The following is a 26,226-nucleotide window of genomic DNA, read 5'->3' as shown; positions in this document are numbered from 1 at the left end:
GTCTTCCCATGTTGCTAATGTAGGTCCCTCTACCCTTCTAAGTTCTCAGCCGGAGCCCTTTAAAAAAGACAGATTAGGGGCGCCTGCGTGGCTCAGTCTGTTAAGTATCTGCCTTCGGCTCAGGTCATGATCCCAGGGTCCTGGGTTTGAGCCCCGCATCAGGCTCCCTGTTCAGCAGGGAGTCTGCTTGAAATTCTCTCTCTCCCTCTTCCTCTGCCCCTCCCCCCACTCGTGCCCTCTCTCTCTTGCTTACTCTCTCTCAGATAAATAAATAAAATCTTTAAAAAAATAAAAAAGACATATTAATAAGAGAAATACCAGCAGAAGTTTATAACGTATATCTGATGTATACATGGGATGCACTCAGAAAACTGAGTAACTCTCAGAGGTGGTTTAGAATTCAGGCTTAAAAACCATCTTTAGCTAAGGATGAAAGAAGGGTGTGGGGGAAGTCAGTTATGGGGAGAGGAGCAGGACAAGTATAGTAAACAAGAGTAAGATTTGCCGTGAAGATTTAAGTTGGTGACTTCTGCATTGTTGAGTTTCTTATGACTTAGTCATCCTTCTCTTCCTGGTACAGAGAGGGAGACACCCTTATAAATGGAAATTTCCTAATAATATAAATTTCTCTTACAAAAGGGTAACTTCTGTTCTGTTTTCAGAGCTTCTCCTGTGTTTGCTGTTTCTTGAAATACTCCTTATGCCAAAAAGGTATCCTTGGGCTGGCATATTGTGCCACCCTTCACTAGTCAGGGTCAATATCCACATTCACTTCAGATTTGCCTCAAAGTCTCTCAGCAGCTGGGTGTGAATCACTTACCTCTCTCCCATTTCCTGTTCTTCAGGGGTCCATTCCTTTCACTCCTCCAAATGGTCCTTTTTCTTTTACTTGCCTCTGCTCTTCCTTCCTCCATCATAGTAGTTCCTGAAATCCCATTTTCCCTGAATGCTTTCCTTCAACTAACCTCATCCCACACTGATAGCTTCATAAGATGATCTCAGTGTTTAGATGTATTTGGTATAATTTTGAATTTTATACAATAGTTTGTAATTGTTCTCAAGCCATGCCTCCTGCCGGTCACCCACTTCTACAACAACATCCCTCTGGATTCTAAATTCCTGCAAAATAGGAGTAGCTGCTCTGGTTCTAGAGCTGCACTGCCAAAGATAACAGCTATTAAAGTCAAACATTTTGATTTTTAAAGGTTAACATTGGGATGCCTGGGTGGCTCAGTCAGTTAAACATCTGCCTTAGGCTCATGTCATGATCCTGGGGTCCTGGGATAGAGCCCCGCATCAGGATCCCTGCTCAGCAGGGAGTCTGCTTCTCCCTCTGCCTGTCCTCCCTGCTCATACTCTCTCTTTCTCTCTCTCTCAAATAAATAAATAAATAATCTTTTTTAAAAATTAACATTACGTTAAAATAAGTTAACATAATCTACTTGAAAATAATTGTATATATTACCTAACTCCTAGTACAGGACTGATTCAACAAGTATCAAGCAAGTTTTACAATTATAATATTTTGGCTTTCTTTAATTCATCTTAAGTATAGCTATGTATGGTACTCTTATGTAATATAACCTCTATTGTATTGATCTCTTTTGTATTTTCCTTTTGGATTTTGTAAAACAGAAGTTTAAGACCACAAGTTGGAAGGAAGGTCACATTCTTCCAAGAAAACTAGATGGGGCTCTGAAAGATTTGTATCTCTGTGCTTGAACTTGAATGGCCTTAGACCTGTTTCAGCTTTAACAATAGAATTTTACTTGGGCAATATTTGCCCATTCTGGTGTAACTTATGTGACTCTAATGCTTAACAGCTGCCATTGAAGCTAGTATTCTTATTCAGTTCTAGTACTCTTATTCAGTTCTATAGTGTTAGAATATCTTTTGTTGAAGATGTGAATGAAGTGTGCATGAGCATCAACTGTTGAATTCACTTTTGTGCCATTTTTGTAAATACAATAGGTTTGCACAATCTCTCAAAAACAAAAACAAAAACAAAAACTAAACGTTCAACTCCTCAGTTGTATTAGCCAGATTTCAAATGCTCAATGGCCACATGCAGTTAGTTGCTAACATAATGGACACAGTACCTTTGAAAATGCTTCAAAGCATAAAGTTGAACAAAAATCAAAATGGATGCACTAATGCTTCAGCCAAGCTCGATTTTAAAGTAACCTTTTTCCTTTCTTCTGCAAGCCTCCCCTCCTCCCTTCTTAGCCTTTTGTTTCAGGAACCCAGTACCACCCTGAAGACATGATGAACAAAGCTGGAAGCATGTCCACAATTCCTGTCAAAACTGGCTAGATCCTGTATTTCCGTATAAAACCTTCCAGCCCCTTCCTTCAGGCGGGCTTGCAGTTTTTGAAGGCCTTAGCACGCTGCAGCCTCCGTGGCCGGCAACACAATCAAGCTATTGTTCTTTATCCCACATTCTGTCCTCACATTATATTTTGGCTCCATAGCACAGAGGTCAGTTTTCAACAACACGTTTAGAATATTTTCATCATTGCAGAAAGTTCTACTGGACAGAAATGGTCTCGTATTCCCCATAACACCTCACTGTTTACAGAAGATAGTCAACAAATGAATATCTAACAAATAATACAGAACACATAGTATTACTAGTAAGATTACTATTATGAAGACCAAGAAAAGGCATATTTATAATATATCATAAAAAGCACGGAACGGTTGGAACGGGAAGAGATAAGATATTGTGAGAACTTAAAAAAAAAACAAAACACCAACAATAAAAATAAAAGAGAATACCTGCCCTATTAATTTTCACAGGCGCGTGCGCGTGTGTGTGTGAGCGCGGGCACATGAGATCCTTGTGAGAATAAAACGAGAGGCTCCATGAATTATAAAGCCTTAGACAAGTGTGAGGGATTGTTAGCAGTAATTACAGCAACGTGAACAACAATTTGGCGATTATTCCTTGTTATAAGACAAAAGGAGATGGGATGGAGAGGTGAGATGGTTTGAGATGCCCTGGACCGTTTCCTTCATTATTTTTTCTCACTCCGTTTTACCATAGCATTCGCAGATTCGGGCTCTCCAGGGGAGCGGAACACCCTGGAAGCACTGACAAATAAATGTTGCTGCTTTCCGAAGCATCACGATGTACCTCCCAAGCAAAGCTTTGAGCCCTGCGAGTGGCTGAGCTGGTGGACAGGAGGCCCTCTTCATGCGGTGAGCCGCGTTCTCGGGTTCTGCATCCATCTCTAGAGAACCCGTCGTCCCCGGCACAGGAGCCGCAGACTCTCCAGGGACGCCCAGTCGACGGAGGGCCCTCCGGCACTGACACTGGACCTTCAGTGGCTTTTTCTCCATTCCTTTTTCTTTTAAATCGAGTGCAGTGGGGGGTCACAACACAACAGCTTCTGGGAGGATAGACAAAATAAGCTTGCTGAACAGAACGTAAACTTTTTCCAGGAAAATGTTGCTGTGTCATGTATAATTGGATAAAAACACAGCAAATGTCCTCATTAGTTTAACTGTAAGCAGAGAGACTCTCAGAGTTGGAAGAGGCATGAAGAGCCACGTAGCCCCACAGATGGGGAAATTCCTGTTGAGAAATGGTCAGCTCGTCTCCGCTTAGGAGCTACATGTATATTAGTGAGTGTCCTGGCAGGAAAGAGAGGGCACTCTGACCGCCTCAGCAGAAGGTGCCTATTGACTAACTCGTGGGCCGGCTTTCGGGAAATCAGAAAGGAATAGTGCAGGGCTTTGAGACGGGTGGTGTCAGGGAGCCCCACCCCTGTGGCTGAAGGGGCAGTGGAGGGCAGCCGTCCTGGAACTCTGAGAGGGTAGCTGTCTTAGGGTGCAGGGCTGCTCTAACAAAATACAATAGCCTGGGCAGCTTGAACAGCTGACACTTGTTTCTGGCAGTTCTGGAGGCTGGGAAGCCCCAGCTCGAGATGCTGGCAGACTCGGTTCCTGGTGAGAGTTGGTTCCCTGGCTTGCAGACCGCAGCCTTCCCACGTGTCCTCACATGGCAGAGAAAGAGCAAGCTCTGGTCTCTCTTCCTCTTCCTAGAAGAAAGCTAATCTCGTCTTGGGGGGTTGCCTTCACGATCTCCTCTAAACCTAATCACCTCCCAAAGGCCCTGCTTCCAAATATCATCACTTTGGGGGTTAGGGCTTTAACATAGGAATTTGGGGAAGGGGGACACAAACATTCAGTCCATAACAGTAGTAATGGAGAGGGCTACCTGATAGGAGCCATCACCTTCAATGGAGGGATGAAGACAAGCCAAGGCAATATGACATAAAGAGAGCCAGGCGAGTAAGTACCCAAATCTCCCTCCCCACCAGTCCTACCATTAGCCGATCCCCAGAAGAAGCAGAAGGATAAGGTGGCTGGTGGTTGTGGTTCATATCAGTGAGCCTCTTTTGGCACAAAGTAGATAAGGCTCTGGAGCAGCAAATAGAAAATACCTAGCCAGCCTCTCAGACCACTTTTTCCCCTGGATTGACTAAATGTGATAATGTGTATAAGGCTCTTAGCCTAGTGCCTCTAGTACTTTGGAAGCTCAATAAATGCTAGTATGCTGGGTATGAATTTTATAGTCCCAGCCCTTGTTACTCACGTGTACACATATTCAATTTTTAAAACACTGCTTAAGGGTTGCCTGGGTGGCTCAGTCAGTTAAGCATCTGCCTTCGGCTCAGGTCTTGATCCCAGGGTCCTGGGACTGAGCCCTGCGTATAGGGCTCCCTACTCAGCGGGGAATCTGCTTCTTCCTCTCCCTCAGCGGTGGTGCTCTCTCTCTCTCTCTCAAATAAATAAATAAAATATTTTTTAAAAAACTGCTTTAAAAAGGAGTTTGGATCTCAAGTCCCCAATTTCTGTTGAGTAGATTGCAGAAAATGTAATTTTGCCAAATCATTATAAATGTCATTTTTTAAAAATTCATTTTCTTTCGATTAAATTGCCACATTCAAGGGTTTTCTCTTCCACCTTCTTTTCCCTTTCTCCCCTTCTCTCCAGGCCTGATCTAAATTTCTGGAAGGGTCTTATGAATTATCTAGGCATTGGTAGTATATAACTCACTACCATCCTCTGTCCTCCTCTATAATATTATCACCTATTCTTTCCAGCTCTGTGGTTTATGACATGTACTCTATGCTCTGAGTCTTCCAGGTTTTATCCCTAATATTCACAATCAAGCTTTGGAATTAAAAATAAAAAAACAAAAAATCTTTCAGCCTCCCTTGCCCCCTTAGCTAGATATCCCAGTACAATGAATGATAGGTACAACCACACACTGCTGTTTTCAAACTTGGTGTTAAAGTGTTTTATTCAGAATCAAATGTCATAGAATTCTGTCTGAAGTAATTGAATTAAATAGCAGAGGTGATATTTAATCAGAGACAAGCAGCCAGCTATTATCCTATTTATTATAAAATTGATTTTTTTGGTGCTTCATATTTACTAGGGAGTGAGTAAGACTCACCATCCAATAGCCACACATCAGTGATATTTGACCTACTTTGTCAGGACAGACTTTAATTTTCATAGATGTGTAAGTTTGAGGTTTGGCTCTCCACTGAGTTTCTGTTTCCAGATAATAACCCTTTGGCGTCACTGGTATGTAAATGGAAATAAGTTTGCTGGAATCTCTGGGATTTGGTTTGGTATATGCTGCAAGGAATAAAATCAATGATAATACTTTGATTTTTTAATGTATTCTAGAAGGATATTTGCGCAGCTTCAAATGCTCTGAATATTGGAATTTTGACATTTTGAAATAAGATTAATATGGTCTGTGGTTTGTGCCAATATTCAAACTGGGAAAGACTAGTGCCGATTCTGGATGTGAAGGTCATCACCTAAATCCAAAAAATGACAAAGGAATGTGGAAGTACAGCAGTCGTGAGGATTTAGCTCATCTATCTGCCCTTTGTGGTTAGTTCTGAACAGGTGAGAGACTTTATAAAGTTCAGGTTCCTTTGTCCGTGTTGACATGTGTGCATCCAAAAGAAAAATAAGAACAATGAACATTCTGTCCTCAACATACACGCCTAGAGAGTCCAATAGCAATTAGTGCAAGATCCTTACTTGCTGAGGACTTGTTAAATTATATAAAATAGCAAGTATTTACATATATCTTCATTGCTAGGACACAGTGTATTCTCAGCATATTACTATCGTTCCTCTTGAGAGGTGTTGCTTGGTGCTCATTGAGTAACAAGAGAAGAATCAATATAAATGGTAGAGCGATTATAAGCGCAAATACCTTTTTAATGCTTTCTCTGTGCCAGGCTCTGTGATAACACTTTACATATATTAACTTATTAAATTCTCCCAACAACTTTATAGTGTATTCTTATTCTATTGTTATTATTCTATACTATTCTTATTATTCCCATTTTACTGATGAAAAAACTGATATAGAATTGGGGCGCCTGGGTGGCTCAGTCGTTAGCGTCTGCCTTCGGCTCAGGTCATGATCCCAGGGTCCTGGGATCGAGCCCCACATCGGGCTCCCTGCTCAGCGGGAAGCCTTTTTCTCCCTCTCCCACTCCCCCTGCTTGTGTTCCCTCTCTCGCTGTGTCTCTCTCTGTCAAATAAATAAATAAAATCTTAAAAAAAAAGAAAAAACTGATATAGAATCATTACTTGTCTAATATTAACCAATTGTCTACTATGTACCTGATACTAGCCTAAGAATTAGGAATACCTCAAGGCATCCCTGCCTTCATGGAATTTACTAGTGGTAAGAGACAAAAAAAAACTAAAAATGTAAATTATATGGTAAGTTGGAATGTGATAAATGTTACTGGAAAAAGTAAAGCATTGAGGAAGGAAAGGTTTCTATGTGTGTGTTTCTGTGCATGTGCATGCAATTAAAGGCTGATGGGAGAAGTTCAACATCACTCATCGTTAGGGAAATGCAAATTGAAATTACAATGATCTATCACCTTACACCTGTCAGAATGGCTAGACTCCAAACAACATGAGATAACAAGTGTTGGCAAGGATGTGGAGAAAAAGGAATCCTTGTGCACTGCACTGTTGTTGAGATGTATATTGGTGCAGCCACTGTGGAAAACAGTATGGAGGTTCTTCAAATAGAAATAGATATAACATATGATCCAGTAATTCCACTACTGAGTATTTACCCCAAGAAAACAAAAACACTAATTTGAGAAGATATATGTACTCGTATGTTTATAGCAGCATTATTTACAATAGCCCAGATATGGAAGCCGCCCAAGTGTCCATTAATAGATGAATGGGTAGGGGAGGGGGTGGGGGGATGGGTTAGCCTGGTGATGGGTATTAAGGAGGGTATGTACTGCATGGAGCACTGGGTGTTATATACAAACAATGAATCATGGAGCACTACATCAAAAACTAATGATGTAATGTATGGTGACTAACATAATAAAATGAATCTCTACTGCAAAAAAAACATAGATGAATGGGTAAAGAAGATGTGGTATGTATATACAAAGGAGTATTATTTGGCCATAAAAAAGGATGAGCTCTTGCCACTTGCAACAATGTGGAGAGGCCTACAGGGTATTTTGCTAAGTAAAATAAGTCAGACAGAGGAAAACGAAAATCATAGGGATTTCCCTTATATGTGGAATCTGCAAAAACGAATAAACAAAAAGCAGAAACAGACTCATAAATACAGAGGACAAACTGATGGTTGCCAAAGGGGAAGGGGCTGGGGGGAATAAACAAAGTGGGTGAAGGGGAGTGGTAAGTATAGGCTTCCAGTTCTGGAATGAATAAGTCATGGTGATAAAAGGTATGCAGAGGGAATATGGCAATGGTATTATGATAGTGTAGCATGGTGACAAACAGTAGCCACACCTGTAGTGAGCAGAGCATAACAAGTACATTTGTCACATCACTGCCTTGTACTCCTGAAACTAATGTAACATTGTGTGTCAACTAAACTTCAATAAAAGAAAAAGGGGAAAAATTAAAAATAAAGGATGATGAATAAGGAAAGCCTCACTGAGAATGTGACTTCGAGCAAAGATTGAGGGAGATGAAGAGAGACCCATATAGTAAACCTCTGGGAGAAGAGTGTGTCACAAATAGTGAAGTGCCAAGTACAAAAGCCCTGAGGAGGTGCCTGGACTGTTAGAGACAAAGCAGGGAGGCCCCGGTGGGTGGAATGAAGAAAGTATGTCAGGGAGGAACAGAAGTTGGAGAAGTAGGAGGAATGGCCAGATCCTGTGGGCCTTGCACACATTAGTTTTTACGGAGCTGAGAAGGGTTGACTGTCTTCTGACTTCTGTTGTAAACATATCATCTGGATGGGGCAGGTGGGTGGCTCCGTTGGTTAAGTGTCTGCCTTCGGCTCAGGTCATGATCCCAGAGTCCTGGGATCGAGTCCCACATCGGGCTCCTTGCTCAGCGGGGAGCCAGTTCTCCCTCTGCCTGCTGCTCCCCCTGCTTGTGCTCCCTCTCTTGTGCTCTCTCTCTCTGTCAAATAAATAAAAATCTTTAAAATAATACCATCTGGATGTTATATTGAGAATAGACAATGTGGGGGCAGGCAGGAGACAGGTGCCGGTAAGCTAGGGTAGAAACCCACAGAGATGGGTTGGGAGGCTATTAGGATACTCTGGGAGATCTAGAGACCATTAACAACAACCCAGGAGAGTAATGGAGGGGAATGAACCCACGTAGTTGCACAGGAGGTGGTGAGAATCATCAGACGCCAAGTATATTCTGAAGGTGGAGTCCACAGGATTTGCTCACAGATTGGATATGAGTTAGAAAGAGAAAAGAGGAAAAAGTGGACTCTAAATTTTCTGCTCTAATCAACTGGAAAGATGAGGTTGGCATGGACTGAAGTTGAGGAAGACCTAGAGAGGAGCAGGCTTGGTAAGATCAGGAGGTCAGCCTGGATATGCTAAGTTTGACATGACTATAAGACATCTGTGGAAGGCAGGGTAATGACCCCCAAGAGGGGCCATCCAGTTCCTAATCCCTGGAACCTGTGAATAAGTTTGGTTACATGGCAAAGGGGAATTAAAGTAGTGGATAGAATTAAATTTGCTAATTAGCTGACCTTACTATAGGGAGGGTATCCTGCACTATCCAGGTGGATGTAATATAATCATAAGTCTTTAAATGTGGGAGAGGGAGACTAAGAAGTCAGTGTCAGAGTGATGCAATGTGAGAAAGACTTGACTGGCCATTGCTGGCTTTGAACATGGAAGGGGGCCACAAGCAAAGAAAGGCCAGCAGTCTCTAAAAGCTGGAAAGTCTAAGAAAATGGATTCTTCCCTAGAGCCTTTAGAAGGAATGCAGCCCTGCTGACACTTTGACTTTACCCAGTGAGACCCATTTTGGACTTCTGACCTCCACAACAGTAAGATAATAAAGTCATAGTTGTTTTTTTTTTTTTAGATTTTATTTATTTATTTGAGAGAGAGAGACAGAGTGCATGACTGGGGGGAGGGGCAGAGGGAGAGGAAGAAGCAGAGTCCCTGCTGAGCAGGGAGCCTGATGTGGGCCTCGATCCCAGGACTCCGAGATCATGACCTGAGCCAAAGGCAGACACCCAACTGATTGAGCCACCCAGGTGCCCCATTAAATTCATGTTGTTTTAACACTCAGTTTGTTGCAGCAGAAATAGGAAAATCTAACATCCAAGTGGAGATACCTTGTAAGCAGCTGGATATTTATGTCTGGACTTGGGATAGAGGATGGGGATATAAATTTGGAGTTATCAACATACTGATGATACTTAAAACTGGGAGACTGGATGAGATCACCAGGAAGTGAATAAAATCAGGGAAGAGAAGAGAAAAGTCCAAGGACTGAGCCTGGAGGAACTCTGACATTGAGAGATCAGGAAGATGAGAAGGAGCCAGCCAAGGAGACCTGGAAGGAGAAGTTAGTGAGGGAGGAGGACAGCCAGGTGGGTGTGCTGCCTAGAAGCCAAGGGAAGGAAGTGTTTTGAGGAGATGGGTGATGACATGTGTCAAATGCTGACAGGTCACGTACAGTGAGGAGTGGGAATGGATCGTTGGATTGAGCAATGTAAAGGTTATTGGTGACTTTGACAAGAGCTTTTTGGGCAGAAAGGTGTGGGCTGAAACCTTTTGGAGTAGGTTTTAAGCAAAAATGGGAAGAACAGAATTGGAGACAGTGAGTATGGACACCTTTTCAAGAGTTTTGCTATAAGAATGAGCAGAGAGATAGGGTGTTAGCTGGAGACGAAAGTGGATTTCTGGGTGTGAGTTAGAGAAATAACAGCATATTTGTATGTTGATGAGAGTGAGCCAGCAGAGAGGACGGGAGAGGCCAGGAAATTGCCTCAATTTCACAGGCCTGTGTGGAACAGAGATGACCTGTCCCAGCTGAGGGCATCCTCGACAAGCCCTCCCTCAGAACCAGAGCCCCTTAGCCAACCAGCAGCTAACCATTCACTCATGGGTTAGCCCAGCCAAGACCAGAAGAATGGCTCAGCTGAGCCCAAGTCTAATTGCTAACCCAGAGAATTGTGAGCTTAATAAGTGGTCGCTGCGTTAGGCTGATAAGTTTATGGGTGGTTGCTATGTAGAAAAAGGTAACTGGTATTGGGTCAAATTAGTTACATGTGTTTGGGGTATAAGTGACCATATAACTTCAAGATCATAACTGATTAATATGCAAGAGGTGTTAATCGTTTCATTGTAATGAGGTTATAAGAAAACTTTTGCTCTTAGAGGCCTGCCCAAGTATAATAATGTATATTTTATGCAGAATTTTCAATTTCCTTTTTCTCTGGAGAAAGGAGGGGGAATGTAATCACCTTCAGGGATTTATTTATGACATGAAAGTTGATATTCTTTCTCTCAATAGGTGGCAAAAAAATAAAAATAAGTAACACTATCACTGCTCTCTGAATGCCTGTCTAGACAACACCCAGGAACTGTTTTCTCTTGCTCTAAGATTCTGTCATTTAATTTTTTTACAGTTTGTCTTCATTTCCTTTGTAAAATCATGAGGGAATCATTTGCAACTCAAATTTTTTTAATTTGGAAACATCATTTTTTCATGTTAATTAGCTTGATTGTGACAATTATTTCACAATGTATATTATGTCAAAACATCAAATTATGTACCTTAAATATGTAGTTTTATTTGTCCTTATACCACAATAAAGATGGGGGAAAAAGAAAATAAATTTTGGTTCTTCAAAGTAAATTCATCAAAGGAAGGAAGGAAGGAAGCATTATTTTCCCAAAGCTTTAATTGCCCTTAGTTCTGACCCACAAATAATTGTACAAATTCACTTTGAGGGTATTATAACAGCCTATACCTTTGCAGATCAGGTAAAACGTACACATGGTTTCCTAGAGGTGTGAGGCAGTAATTTACTAGCTTAAATCTAAGAAGTGTGTTTGTCCAAAGGCACAGTGATGTGTTAATAATCATTCCTGTCCACAGAAGTTTTTGAGTCATTTTGTGTGCTAGATCATTATATGATGACCTATCAGGAAGCATTTGAGAGACCAGCTTTGTTAACAGCTCTATATGACAGATGATAGAGAAATCATAGAAACCATGCTATGGGGGTGTTCTTGATTACAATTATGAGAGCTATTTTGAACTTGACATCCACTGTAGAGTCCAGGCTGTGTTAGCGGATAGCTCTTCCCCACTTTGGTCTCTAGGTATTAAGCACATTAAGCATTTCCTTATCTATATAATAGGGAGTCAATCTGTACTTCTATATAAATAATAATTTTATTGTACATATATGCTAGGAACTTTCGGAGACCTTCATATACATTACCTCCAAGGTGAAACACTGAATGGCCAAAGCAGTTGAATTCCACGTTTTAACTTACTTACTTAATTATTGAGAGAGAGAGAGAGCAGGGGGCAGGGAGGGGCAAGGGAGGGGGGAGAGAGAATCTTAAGTGGGTTCCACACCCAGCACAGAGCCTGATGTGGAGCTCCATCTCACGATCCTGAGCTCATGACCTGAGCTAAAATCAAGATTCTGATGCTTAACTGACTGAGCCACTCTCAGGCACCCCACTTAACTTTTTAAAATTCTTAGACCTAAAAACAGTCTTCAAAGATCTTCAAAGGTCATTTTGTCATGAACTGAAGAGCAAATGTATGAATTAAAGAAGTATTGAAAGAGAACCAAGCCCTATGACTGTGTTTCTTTCAAAGTAATCAGTGGATTCATAGGAAGACCAAGTAAGAAAGTATGGCGGAGAGTAATGTGCCTATTGGACAGCCACGAAAGAAGGAAAGTTTGGCAAAGGTAACATGTAATCTTGAAATATTAGAGATGGAAATCCCAGGGAGACCCCTACTACATGCGATAAGGTCGTTTTTCTTCCTTTTTAAAGTTCTGGCTTGAGTGAAACTGATTTTAAAACCAGGTAGCTAAGAAAATGCTCGTACTAACTTGTGTCTTTTCTTATGAAATATATGTTGCCAAACAAAGTGCGTTTTTTCCAGGAATGGTGAAATAGATATTGCTCATACGCCCCAGGAGAGGGGAAGACTTTGGGATGAAAAAATGTCCTAGTGACTTATTGTTGCATAATAAATTACCCCAAAATTTAGCAACTTAAAACAACAACAGTGCATGACCTCACCTAGTTTCTGAGGATCACGAATCCAGGAGCAGCTCAGCCAAGGGGATCTGGTTCATGAGGTTGCAGTCAATCTGTCAGCAGAGACGGCTGTCTTCTGAAAGCTTGAATGAAGCTTTGAGGAGAATCCACTTGCAGATGTGTTCACATGGCTATTGGCAGGAGGTTTCAATTCCTCACCTTTTATTTTTATAACCTAATCTAGGAAGTGACATACCACTAGTTCTGCTGTATGCTGATGGTCAAACAGACCAATGCTAGCATGATGTGGGAGGGAACTACACAAGGGTGGAGATCTCAGGAGGGGGGATTGTTGGAGGCTGTCTTGGAGCTGGCTTTGTTTATGATTTATTCACTTATAAAAAGTTATTTGGCCCTTCCAGTTAATGGGCCAGCATCTGCAAATAATCTATAGCCTTTTTTTTTTTTTAAGATTTTTATTTATTTATTTGAGAGATAGAGACAGACACAGAGCATGAGCAGGGGGGAGGGGCAGAGGCAGAGGGAGAAGCAGACTTCCCCGGTGAGCAGAGAGCCTGACATGGGGCTCCATCCCAGGACCCTGAGATCATGACCTGAGCCAAAGGCAGATGCTTAACTGTCAGAGCCACCCAGGTGCCCCTACCTATATCCTTTTGGATTATACAAGTCATAGTCCCAGAACTTGGACCTGAAAGGGACCATAGAGATAACCCTCTAACCAAAACCTCATTCTTTTCTAAGATTCATCAGGATAGAATAGGGAAATAAAGCCCAGGATGTATCAGTGATGCTCCAAACCACCCTCTCCCCAAAAGCTGACTCAAAATTTTATCTTTAGACCTGTCAATACCTCTTATCCCCAGTTTTATTGAGAAATAATTGATATACATCACTATATAAGTTTAAGGCATAAAAAGAAAAAAAAGTTTCTTCTAGTGATGGGAACTTTTAGGATTTACTACCTTAACAACTTTCCTATATATCAGACATCAGTGTTAGCTAGGGCATCATGTTGTACATTACATCCCTAGTATTTATCCTATAACTAGAGGTTAGTATCTTTTAACCACATTCCTCCCCTTACCACTTCCCCATCCTAATATCTTTTTACAAAATATTTGAATCCAGGATCTTTTTTTTTTTTTTTTTTAAGATTTTATTTATTTATTTGAGAGAGAGCGAGTACATGAGAGGGGGGAGGGTCAGAGGGAGAAGCAGACTCCCTGCCGAGCAGGGAGCCCGATGCGGGACTCGATCCAGGGACTCCAGGATCATGACCTGAGCCGAAGGCAGTCGCTTAACCAACTGAGCCACCCAGGCGCCCATTGAATCCAGGATCTTTTGTTTATGGCTTATTTTACTGACAAATCACTATTACCCAAATGTTGAATCAAATTTAATTTTCAGAGGTCAGTATTCATTCAAGTCAATGTTCATTTTTTTTTTTAAAGATTTTATTTATTTATTTGACAGAGACACAGCGAGAGAGGGAACACAAGGAGGGGGAGTGGGAGAGGGAGAAGCAGGCTTCCCGTGGAGCAGAGAGCCTGATGCGGGGCTCGATCCCAGGACCCTGAGATCATGACCTGAGCCGAAGGCAGACGCTTAACGACTGAGCTACCCAGGCACCCCAAGTCAATGTTCATTTTTAACAATTTCTTTTATTTTTTCTCTCTCTCTCTTTTTTAATGGGGTGGAACCTTTGACTTACATTTTGCAAGCCTAGGTAAGAGGGTTTTTAAAATATTTTATTTTTAAGTAATCTCTATACCCAACGTGGGACTCAAACACACAACCCTGAAACCAGGAGTCTCACACTGCACCAACTGAGCCAGCCAGGCACTCCCTTTTTCTTTTTTTTTTTTAACTTCTAAAAAAAAATATTTATTGATGTTATTTTGTGCCCAATGCATAGTAGATACTGGATATGCTTTTTGACATAACATTCAGCCCTAATGCATGCTAGTCTATTGGAGGGAGAGGATATATTTATGGAGCATTGAAACAGGGGCTGTGTGAGAAATGAGGAAAATATTATTGTTGCTCTAAAGGAGCTTAAAATCTAGTACAACTAATTTTGGAATTATGCATGTAAAGTGCTAATTGGCATAATTTACTTTTCATACAACTGGCCCCATAGCACTGGTGTGCGGCCAAAAGGCTCTAGAACTATGTTGGTGGCGGCTGGATTTGTTGCTGGCAATCAAGCTGGCTTCATGTTACTTTAATGTGCTTATATTTTTAATACTTTTATAATATTGTCTTGTTTATACACACTTGGAGTATATGCATAAAACAGAAGAGTAATAAACAGAGTGGATGCAGTTAAAAATCCCCAATTCACCGTAGGATGCTTAAAGAATGCTAAATGATGACAGTCGTCCCCATCACCAGCAGCTTATAGCATCATCACGCATCATTAGTAAATTAGTTTTAAAAAAGAGTTGGCATTGGGCCCAAGATCTGCATGGCACCATGAAAAATGGGTTCTTCCCAAGAGCAGGGGATGCCGCAAGTTGTTCTTCCAGCATTACAGTTATTGTGGCTTCCTCAGTCAAATGTTTGCAGCCAGGAACCAAACCATGAACTTGTAAAGGAAGCTCACTGTGTAGCAGATAATCTGCTTCTCAGCAATAGCCCCCCAAATCCAAACAGATTTTGGATGGAAAAGCTCTCTTTGGATGATTTCTGGAAACCCCATCCTGTCTAATAATAAAACTCCCATGGATTTGCTCTCTGATTGACTGACCTGTAAACATTGGCTCCCAACACCTGTCATTCTGGTCTGGGTTGTACGTGCTATGGGTACTCCATTTGTTTATCGGCACCCGTGCTGGCTCTCCCAGTAACCAGCCAACTGGAAGGGGAGATGGAGCCAGAGATAAGCATTCTGGTTTAATATTTTCTGCATAGTACCTAGCAGAGCATCATAGACAAGAAGGCACATAATAAATGTTCTTTGATAAAGCCAAAAACTGCTGCTAGCCCAGTTTCCAGACCCAGGATAGGTTGGACTTGTTTCTTCTTTTCCTTGACAATACTGAATGTAGGCATTTATTTAAAAAAAATTCCTTAGCATTATTAAGTAGCCTAGAGGCAAAAAGAAGATACGATTGACACAAAGGATCTGAGAATATCGTGGTGAAAAGGGTATAGGCTTTGTAATTAGATATTTATTCGTCCATTCTTTCAACAAATATTTCTCAAAAAATGTACACATACTAGTGACCAAAATTGACAAAAATTCTGTCTTGGAACTTGCATTCTAGTAACTAAAATGTGTGGTGTCAGAGAGTGGTAAGTGCTATGGAGAAAAATAAAGTGGAGAAGAGGTGAGGGACAGCCATGAGTGAGGGTGGGGCTCTAATACGAGGGGGAGGGAAATCCTCACTGAGAGGTGACATTTGAACAAATATGTGGAGGAGGTGAGGAAGGGAGGAGTGTGGATATGGGGGAAGAGCACTGAAGCAAAGTAACAATTAGGACAGAGTTCCTGAAGTGGGTCTGGCAAGCAGGCCAGTGTGGCTAGAGAGGAGATTGGAGTTTAAACATTGGCCTGCTTCAGAAGTCACCCTCCTTGAGCCTCAGTGTTCACCCCCCACCACCACCAAAAAAAAGTAGAGCTGAGAATGCCTGGACAGCTTGCAGGTCTGTTGGGAAGATCAGACGAGGTAGTAAATGTAGAGAACCCCGCACAGTGCCAGGTGTCCAGATAAGAGCTTTAATTAAAAATATGAAGGATGTTTCCCAGTACTCATGCAGCTTCTGTTTCTTCTTCCTGGAAAATGAAGGGAATAAAAGTACCTGGCTGGTTTGTCATGTGGAGTGAAGGGTAGTAAGATGTGCTACCCCAAAATATACTTCTTTGGCATAAGAATTATTTTGAGAAACAGCAGACAAAGGCGAAGCTCTGAAAACAGATTAGAAGTTACCCATTTGTAAGGGAACTTTACATTTATAAGGAAATCTCCATTTGTAAGGGCGGCTGCCTCTCTGCCCCAGGGGGAGAAGAATGACTAAATCACAAGGAACTCAATCCATCAATGGAGAAGGCACTTAAGAATGCATAGCAAAACTTATTCTTGTTTACCTTTCCTGCTCATCTCCCCATAACTGATTTACCCCATACCCTTCTCTCTTTTGTCTTTAGCTGAAAATAATATTTAAGCCCGAACTCTAAACTACCTCTGAGCGTTACTGAGTGTCTCCCATTCATATATGAGGTATACATGTTAATAAATTTCTGTTTGTATCTCTTTTGTTAATCTGTTATTTGTTACAGAGTTCCCAGCAGAGAACTTAGAAGAGTAGAGGGAAAATTATTTTTCCTCCCCTACAGGAGTAAATGCAATAATACATAAAATGTTTAGCTCAGAGGTAGACACATGGTAGACCCATAACTAATGGCAGTTCTCATTATTTTCAGATGCTTCAATAAGGCATTCATTAGTATGGACATAGACAAAATTGGAGGAGCAACTTCATGCCACTAACCAACAGGACTAGGCAGAAAACAGGAGCTAGGTTCAGGGCCCAAGAGAACCAGGAAATGTAAGAGCCATGGATCTGAAAATCAGGGCAAAGTGATGATGAATTCCATCAAAGTTTTACTGAAGCCCAGGGCAGGCTTTGTGGGTAGTGTGATTTATTTGAAGGGGCTGGAGTGGGAGAGACAGCAAAGCAGGGGCAAAAACTAGGTGAACTTGAGGGTTCAATATAAGGCAGGAAATATACCTAATAGGCATCATAAAACTGAGTGAGTAGAATCAGCATAAACAGACTTGGCCACGAATGGGCATGACTTGAGATATCCACACATGTGGAAACCCATAACTGCTAGTTGGGAATACAGTGGGGGAACATTTGGATGAGAATAAAAGTAGAGAGAAAGCAAAAATGATATAGATGTGGAAAGATAGTAAAGTCAGTTCCATCAGAAGGAGGAACTAGAAGTAGTAGTCCTGAATGAGACAACAAATGCTGGCCAAGCTATCTAGACAATTTCTAGATCCCAGGTTCAATTAAGAACAATGCACCAAATAACTTTTTGAAAGTCTGAGTATTTTGGTGGTTAACTTAAGGGATTATGAAGGTGACTAGATCTAGTTTCATATGTGTTAGGTGAATTTGGATAAATTAACCTCTCTTAGCCCCGATTCTCTAATAAGTAAAATAAGGATGAAATAAAGTTCACTTGAGGACAATATATGAAAAGTCTTTTGAAGATGGTTAAACATTTTCCTAGGATTTTATCTTTCACTTAATATGGAAATAAAAAAAGAGTTGCTATTTTGGATTTAATTTTGACCAACAAGGAAGAACCTGTGAGCTGAATTGGGAACTTAAAAGAAAGGGGAGAAAGAAACAAAGATTATCTACTTTAGAGCGTGGATAGAGAGAACAACACTCAAGGCATAAGCCTTAGATCAGAATGTTCCATTCCATTCCTCTAAGACTTTTCCAAAGCACAACCTGAGAAGAATTTTGTTTTTCCTTTTTCAACCAGACTACCCAGACTGCTACACATTTCACACTTCTTTGAAATGTTCCCTTTCCCTTTGTCTTTCTGTTTAACATTTTTGTGTAAACATTAATTATTTTCTCCCCCTAAATGGTGGAAAAAGTTCTGAAGTCAGAGTCAGGAGCACTCAAGGCCTGTCTTTCATTTCACACCCACGTACATAACTGCTGCCTTTTTTCTCCATCCCTCCTTTTCTTCCCTTTTCCCTTCTCTCTCTCCCTTTCTCTTCCCCATCCAGGCTTGTTCCAAACTCAAATTCCAAATATATGGATTGAAAGTGTGAGGATGGTGAGAGCTCAAGCATAGTAAGTGGGGCCAGGGTCAGGGCAGGGTGCAAGAGCCGGTGGCAGCCTTTGCAATCTCTCTGTTACTTACCTACTCCCCTCTTGGAACAAATGCTGTATGTATTCCTGCCTTCACCCCGGACAACAGTATCCTGATTGTGTTCAGGGCTGCAGTGTGCCCAGACCTAGGTAATGAATCATGATCAGGTAAAACAAATCATTACAAACCTGCTCAGCTTCCCCAGCCTCCCTTGCTGCTAGAGGTGGGGTGGTAGATATCACTCATGAACTTTCTTTCCTGGACATAACTTCCCTGAAGTTAAGCATGGTTGTATGACTTGCTTTAGCTAATAAAATAGGAATGGAAATTTCACCTGTCACTTCTGGATGGAGGCATGTAAGAGCCGATGCACAATACACCACAGTCTCTCTCACTGCTGCCACCTTGGCCCTACCCCACTGTTCCACTTATCAATTGCTGCATAACAAATCACCCCAAAACTTAATGACTTAAAGCAACCACTATCTCATGCTTCTGTGAATTGACTGGGATCAGCTAAGATGTTCTTCTGTTGGTCTTTTCTGGAGGTTTCTCATGTCGGTACAATCAGGTCATGGCCAGGGCTGCAGTATCCAATGGCTCACTCACATGTCTGGCATCTTGGAAAGGATGGCTGGAAGGATGAACTTGGCTGGGTCTCTCTCCTTTTCCAGGTCATCCCAGAGCTTGTCAGTCTCCATCTGATCTTTTCATGTGGTTTCTCTATGAGATCTTTCTAGACCTAGTGAAGAGTAGGTGAATATGCCACCCCAAAATATGCCACTTCAGCATAAGGATTATTTTGAGCTAAAGGCAATTGAGAAGAGTAGATACAAGAAAAACTCTCTTTTTTCCCATTTGTCTAAAAACAGGACATAAATTTCTAAAGGTATCCCCCCTCCCCTCTCTACCAGGAAGGACAGAAGTTAATCACCAGAGACAAGTCTAGACCCTTATCAGTCCATAGACTACACCAGAGGAATCTATATAGCAAATCTTGCTAGAGCTAGATAGAGCTATCATTTTTCCCATATAATTTACCTTCCCCAGTCTGCTGCCCTACAAACAAAGTCTCTTTCCTTTGTCTCGTCATTTCTCTAAAATTTTATTGTTCCTCTGCTAAGATACTATATAAGCCAAAGTTCTAATCACCTCTTTGAGTGACTCATTGTTGAATGATTGTGTGTGTGTGTGTGTGTGTGTGTGTGTTACATTCTGTTTGCTTTTCTTGTGTTAATCTAACTTTTGTCAGACAAGGTGCTTCCAACTGGGGTAAGGTTCCTAGGAGGATTTTCCTTCTCTACAATAGCTATGTAGTGGCACAGAGTTTTGAAAATCATAAACTGCCAGGTTTTTAATGACTTAGGTTCAGGATCAGCACAGCATAGCTATCACCACATTCTCTTGGTTCAAGCAATGACAAGGCCAAACCAAATGCAAGATGGTGGGAAATAAATACCACTTCTCTATGTGGGAAGTAACCAAGAATTGGTGGCCATTTTTAATCTACCACATTAGCATTTACCATTAGTAAACTTGATCCCTGGGGCACCTGGGTGGCTCAGTTGGTTAAGCATCTGCCTTCAGTCAGATCATCATCCCAGGGTCCTGGGATCAAGTCCTGAGGTGGGCTCCTGGCTTGGTGAAAGCCTGGTTCTCCCTCTCCCCCTGCTCGTGCTCTCTCTCCCTCTCTCAAATAAATAAAATCTTTAAAAAAAAAGAAAGAAAAGAAAAGAAAAAAGAAAACACATAGAGCTGGAAGTGCTCAGATTTGGGAAGGAGCTAGGGAAGATACCTGTCCTAGTTGTAGCCTGTCAGCTCTCACCCCAAATTCCTGCTCCCAGATTCTTCTCAGTTACTTCTGGTCATTTTATTACCAAATCTCCATTTCTTTCTGGTTATTTCTTCCCTCAATAGGACCATAGCTGCACTTACATTCTCCAAGGGAGTGCTATGACAAGCGCGACAATGGGAGCAGATGGAGAGGAAATCAGACCTCAGACACCCCTATTTCTACTGTCTGCAGCCCCACAGGGAGTGTCCTACTGGTAGCCATCCTTCTCCCTCAGGCCTGCTTTCCTGCCAAGTTTTTGAGGATTGCCCTAACTCTCTAGGTTTCCTTTTCCCATTTCCTCTCTTACACAAGTTCTACTTTTTATATCTATCCAGATAAGCCTAGACGTCATTTTGCATTAGAAAAACCTCTGTAGCCCCATGAGAAGCACTTTGACTTTATCATGCTGAGCCTTATCTCAGCCTCTCCACTCCATAGGACTGGCCCTGGGCCTTGTCTCCCACACCTAAAACACCCCATCAATGTGTGAAATGGAAATAACAAGGATTTATCTTGTGCTTTTTCTTATTAATGACTTACACTTTTATCTTTTATAATTTTTATGCGTGGCCAGTTCTCTGTTCTGCCAGAGCTGACTGCTGGCTTTGGGGAGGATTAGGGCTGTAGCAGTAGGAATGCAAACAGGAGGGGAAATCGGTACCCAGCTTTGGACTTCCAGAGCAGTTGGGAGACTAAATAATTGTCTTAAAAGACTGTTTTTCAAGAGATGAGATGATTTTCTAAATTTCTTGAGCCATCATTAACATATCAAGAACAGAGTCTGCTGGGCTAAAATGGAAGCATTATTCCAGAGAGAAAGAGAACTCAGAGTAAGACTAGTCCCTGCTACAAAGGTATAGGGGGATTGGGAAGTGAAGGTGTGGACAGCCCACTACTTGCCCTGAGGGATTATGGGAAGAAGAAGGGAGACACAGGAGGTAGAACAGGTAGTAAGGCTGGGAGAGCCTTGTGTCATTCCTATCTTCTCCAAGGTTGATGTCCGGAAGGAGGGAGGTAATCAAATCAGTAAGAGGAGGGCAGACAGCATAGGGGCTTTTGTTTTTTCCTTGTTTATGGCATTATCACAATTACAATTAAGTTTTATGTTTCGTGACTTTCTTTTGCACTTGTCTGTAAGCTCTGCACAAGCTGCTTGTTATTGCTTAGCAGTGCCATGCACAGGTTGATATCAAAAAAGAGAGGGAGATGTGCAAAGAGACATCTGAGGTAGAGCTCCTGACTCCTTAGGGTCTGAATGGCATGTGAGGAATCTAGAAGTTCTCAAATACCCTTGGGGGCTGCTGAAAATAGACGAGATTCAGGCTGAGAAACTGGCCACAAGTTATCACCATGTAGGATAAGGCCAAGAAGCTCTGTTGCTGGAAACTCAAGGTGGGATGGGGAACATCTGGGATTAGTAGCTGGACTTCCAGTGGATGCACAGCAACCAGCAAGTCGGGGGGAGCTAGGGCCGAGTCCCCAGGGTGACCCTAACCAAACTCAGAACAGACCGAGATGAGTTCCTCAGTCATGGACTTTAGCAGCTACCACTTGCAGGATACTCTGAAGGAGAGCAGACCCAGCCCGCCTTAGTGGGCACCAGCTGGCACCTACCTGAGGACAGGACCAGGTGGACTGCTGTAGAGACAGCAGAAGGACAGGCACCAGGTCAGCCTTGGCCCCATCTCCCTAGTGCCAGCGAGATGCAATCTTCCTCTTCACCCGGATGCCTCCTTGAGGAAGGGAAGGGAAAGGAGAAATCCAGCTCCCACAGGAAGTTTAACTTTCAATCAATAGAATGTTTTGTCAACACAATATTTTAAAGCAAGTGCACCATTCATTAGAGAAGTTCACGTGTTCTCCCCACCCCGCCCCCAGACTGGCTGCTACCCAGTGGGATGGGACTCACGAGGATTAGGTCTATTACAGAAAATACAAAGTATGCGGTCTTTGTACATTTCAGTTTTAGTTTGTGTCCCTTTGCAACTTCATTCTTTGTACATTCCTTAACAATGAGCAATGAATTCTGCAGTGCCCCAGGATACAGGAATAGCTGCATTAATTTTTAAAGCAAAAGTATTTCTTCCCATTTCATCAGAAACCATTATCCCTTCTAAACTCCCCCTTTCTCTCATGCTTTATTTAGAAAGATCCAGAACTGAGAAAACAGGACACTCAGATGACTAAGCAAATTTCTAGCACCGACCCTCTAAAGAACTTGACTCCTGGTCGTTCCAGGCACCTTTCCGTGTGGTTTGCTGCTTGTCTGAAGGACGCTGTCTGAAGCCATCACCGAGCACGCCCAGGTGTGTCGGGAGCTGCATCCCAGCTGCCCCAATTCTGTAATCTTTTCTCAGTTCCCATCTGTCTCAGCCTCAGGGAACTGTCCTGCTGAATCACACACACAAAATTAAGTTCCTCTTCTTAGTTCAACAGAAATAAAGTTGGAATTGTTCAAGAGATGTTTTCAGCAAGCAATTAAGAAATAATAACATCAAAGTATAAAAACCAAGGATTTTTTGGCATACAGATTTATTATAGTAAATGAAAAAAAAAAAAAATGCCTCTGCAGGGAGAGCCTCAGATGCATAGCTTTTCCGGCCTTCAACCACAGCTTCGTTTTCCTCTTCTTCATCCTACCCCCCGACTCTTGTCCCAGATTCAGAAACACCTCCTGTGATTCTCTTCTTTCTTGGAGCATTGTTTTTCAATTTGGCAAAGTCTGGAGATACTTTTGGTTGTCACAACTTAAGGAAGGTGGTGCTTGTGGCATCTAGCAGGTAGAGGCCAGGGTTGCTGTTAAACAGCATACAGCACAGGAGAGCCCCCCCCCCCCCAACAAAGAACCATCCTGCCGAGAGCGGCAACGGTGCTGAGGGTGAGAAACCCCGCTCTAAGGAGAGGCATGCAGAACCACCCCACTTCGAGAATCCTATCCAACGGACAAGTAACTGCTCTGGTCAAAGGACAGTTCTCTCTGGGGAAGAGAAACAATCACAATACTATATTAATTCATTAATCCATCTATTTGTGTATCAAATATTTTTTGGTATCGACCGAAATCGGCACTGTTAAGCACTAACAAGATGGACAGCTTCTGCTCTTGCAGAGCTATGGACAAGTGCAAAAGAAAGTCATTAAACATAAAATTATACGGATGGAATCGTGCTAATGCCACAAACAAAATATATGGGCTGATATAAGAACAGATTATGAAGGGGAAACTGGTCCCTCTAGAATCAATAGACCTTAAAATTTTCTAAATATTAAAAATTTAGTGAAAATAATTCTTAATGTTTTATTCCCTTGAAACTTCATCATGACTATTTTCAATGACATAGTCTTTTTGGTCTTATTAGTTTTCTAAAGGAGTATTGTGACTCTTCTTGTTTTCAAAATGTCCATATGACTCTCTTTTCTGATACAATGGCCTATTGAAGTCTGTTTGCTGCTGAGCACCAGCCCTACCTTTCCTGTGGATACCAAAGTGATTCCAGAAAAGGATGGGGTTGGAGGGAAATCTTGGGTTGCTTCAAGAGTTAAGACCAGAGGGACAGTCTCCAGTTTCTAGCTCGTGGTCAATTTCCTTCCCTTCATATAGATATTCAGTAAGCAACAAGACCCGTATTTCAAAACTTGAGTCTTTGATCTTTTCCCAGGGGTGTTGACTGGGGAAAGAAATATTTAAGCTGAGACCTGAGGATGAATTAGGTGAAGTTGGAGGAAGTGGAGGCAAGCATTCCAAGAATGTGAAAGTCTATTTGGTATGTGTTGGCATGTCAAAATAATTCTTAGACACAGAAAAAGTATTCATCATAGTCCCTTGCTTCCTTGTTCTTAAGAGCAAAATCCATTTCTTCAGAGAGAAGATCTTGATCTTGGACTTGTAGCCCTACCTAGGGGGAAGGGAATGGTGCAAAATTTGTTTTACTGTGACTCCCAGCCAGCTATCATGCAAATTTATGATGACAATGCATGCAAATTTGGCAAATGCATGCAAAAACAAAGCAGTGGGCATTCTCTATTGCAAATTCATGAGGTTATGCAGCAATGTTTCTGTAGATCTGACTGAGTGCCCTGCCAGGACTGACTTTTCTTTCCCTTTTGAAGTCAAAGATTCTGTGGAGAATCTGATGAAGGCTATTGATTTCTCCCCTGGAAAAGGCACCAATGCACATATACAAAAATGTCTGCATACAGTTCATGGGGTTTCCAATTCTGAAGCTCATGGATCTCAAATTAACACAGCTGCTTTCAGGCTGTAACAATGAATAAGGAAGAACATGCTGGTGGTGGGAGGTATTGTGTCCTGTTTTACACGTAATAAGTTTGAGATGCATGTGGCAGGATATTCAGGTGGAAAGCAGTTTAAAATGCTTCCTGGTTTTGTATGATTTTATAGGCATGTTGAAATTAAGAGGAAGTGGGTGGGTATGTATCAGTACAATGGGCCCCATCCCTAGAGTCCATGTTCTCCTGTGTCCATATTTAGAAATATTTTTTTTTTCTTAGAAAAATGTTCATTGTAGAAAATTTTCCTGGGTTTCTGCTTATTTAAATTGTCACCCACCCTTTATATTTTTTAAGTCCTTTCCATAATCACTCCCTACTGCAGAGCCTAATTAAAGAGAAGGCAGCCATGTGGATATGTGGGGAGTCAGTCAATGAAGAGGGGCTGAAATGTATCGTGGTTGAAAGAAATATTTGACAAACTGAGCCAACCTTCTGCTCCCATTCCCTTATCCTGTTCAAAATTCTTGCTAAACTGCTCTTGGAGGAAATGGAACCTGTGAGCTACACTGCTTTTCACTGTTGTGGGTATAAAGGTTGGGGGTTGTAGCTGGCTGAAAATGCCGCCCGAAAAGATATCCACATCCTAGTCCCTGGAACCTATGAACGTTACCTTCTATGGCCAAAAAAAGGATCTTTGCAAATGTGATTGAATGAAAGGTTTTGAGATGGGGAGTTATCCTGGGTTATCTGGGTGGGCCATAAAGGCCATCACCTCTCCCCTTATGGGGGGAGGCAGAGGGAGATTTGACAGAGAGAAAAGGGGGAGGCCATGTGACCACGGAGGCCGAGGCTGCAGTGATGGGACCACAAGTCAAGGAAGACCCCAGTGACCAGAGCTCACAGAGGCAAGGAACATCTTCTCCCCTAGAGCCTGCAGAGGGAGCACAGCCCTGGTGATGCCTGTGATATTTGTTTCAGAATTCTGCCCCCAGAACTGGGAGAGCATAAATTTCTGTTGTTTTAAATAAGCAAGTTTGTGGTAATTCATTACAGCAACCGTAGAAAACTAACTAAGGGCTAATCTGGACAAAAGAAGAGAGGACGAACTGTCTGGATCAGAGCCTGACTATTTGTCTCAGATTTTTGAGGAAGGTTTCTGACTTCCTTTTCCTTTTCAACCCCAAATATTTCTTTCTGAATCCAAGTAAACCTTCCTCTCTCACCTGGACACTTGTTCTTTAAAGCTCCACTGTTCTATACAGACTGATTTTGATTTTCTGGTATAAAATCCCATTATGTTTGTTTTGCCTCCTTTCCCCTCAGCTTATATTCCCTGCCTCCAAATAATCATTTATTGTTTTGGAAGTCTCTCTGTCTCCTTCTCCTCCCCTCCCAACTCCCCTCGTATTGGGCTTGATCTTAAAATAAAAGTTACTTACAATAAACAGCCTCTTGTTCTTTTCTTGTTATTTCCTCCACTCAGCAGTGCAGAGCTGTCGAGCTGCTTGCCCCCAAGTGTTTGAAGCCACCCACACACTTTGAAGCACAGTCTCCAGCCGCTGACGACTCAACACTGTCAAATGACAGCCACAACGCCTTCATCATTAGTATGTCAAACGCACAATGGAAATGGGGCTGTAGGATGTAAGGAGAAAAGGAAAATGTATTTCATGATGGAAATATTTTAAATCTGAGGAACAGGAGATAAATTGGGCCAGGTGATTATTTTAAAAGAACCAGCG

General features: G+C 41.9%; 2 long non-coding RNA genes across 5 annotated transcripts in view; one reads left to right on the top strand and one right to left on the bottom strand.

Moving 5' to 3' along the window:
- Positions 1 to 26,226, top strand: part of LOC144382150 (uncharacterized) — a 113,246-nt gene that overhangs the window by 51,124 nt on the left and 35,896 nt on the right. The gene's annotated exons all lie outside the window — the stretch shown is intronic.
- LOC118531080 (uncharacterized) lies at positions 15,699 to 26,090 on the bottom strand. Of its 4 annotated transcripts, XR_004914974.2 has the most exons (6): positions 25,924 to 26,090; positions 22,458 to 22,639; positions 21,866 to 21,984; positions 19,027 to 19,159; positions 18,469 to 18,562; positions 15,699 to 16,350 (listed from the first exon to the last, which is right to left on the bottom strand). It is a non-coding gene; the product is annotated as an uncharacterized LOC118531080 (long non-coding RNA). The 4 variants fall into 4 exon arrangements; XR_013449286.1 differs by lacking the exon at positions 21,866 to 21,984 and having other exon boundaries at positions 22,458 to 22,642; positions 25,924 to 26,076; XR_013449285.1 differs by lacking the exon at positions 21,866 to 21,984 and having other exon boundaries at positions 25,924 to 26,073.

Source organism: Halichoerus grypus, chromosome 6 (genome assembly GCF_964656455.1).
Source record: "Halichoerus grypus chromosome 6, mHalGry1.hap1.1, whole genome shotgun sequence".
NCBI classification, from domain to species: domain Eukaryota; kingdom Metazoa; phylum Chordata; class Mammalia; order Carnivora; family Phocidae; genus Halichoerus; species Halichoerus grypus.
Note: the sequence above shows the minus strand (reverse complement) of the source record. Positions and strands in the feature narration are given on the sequence as shown.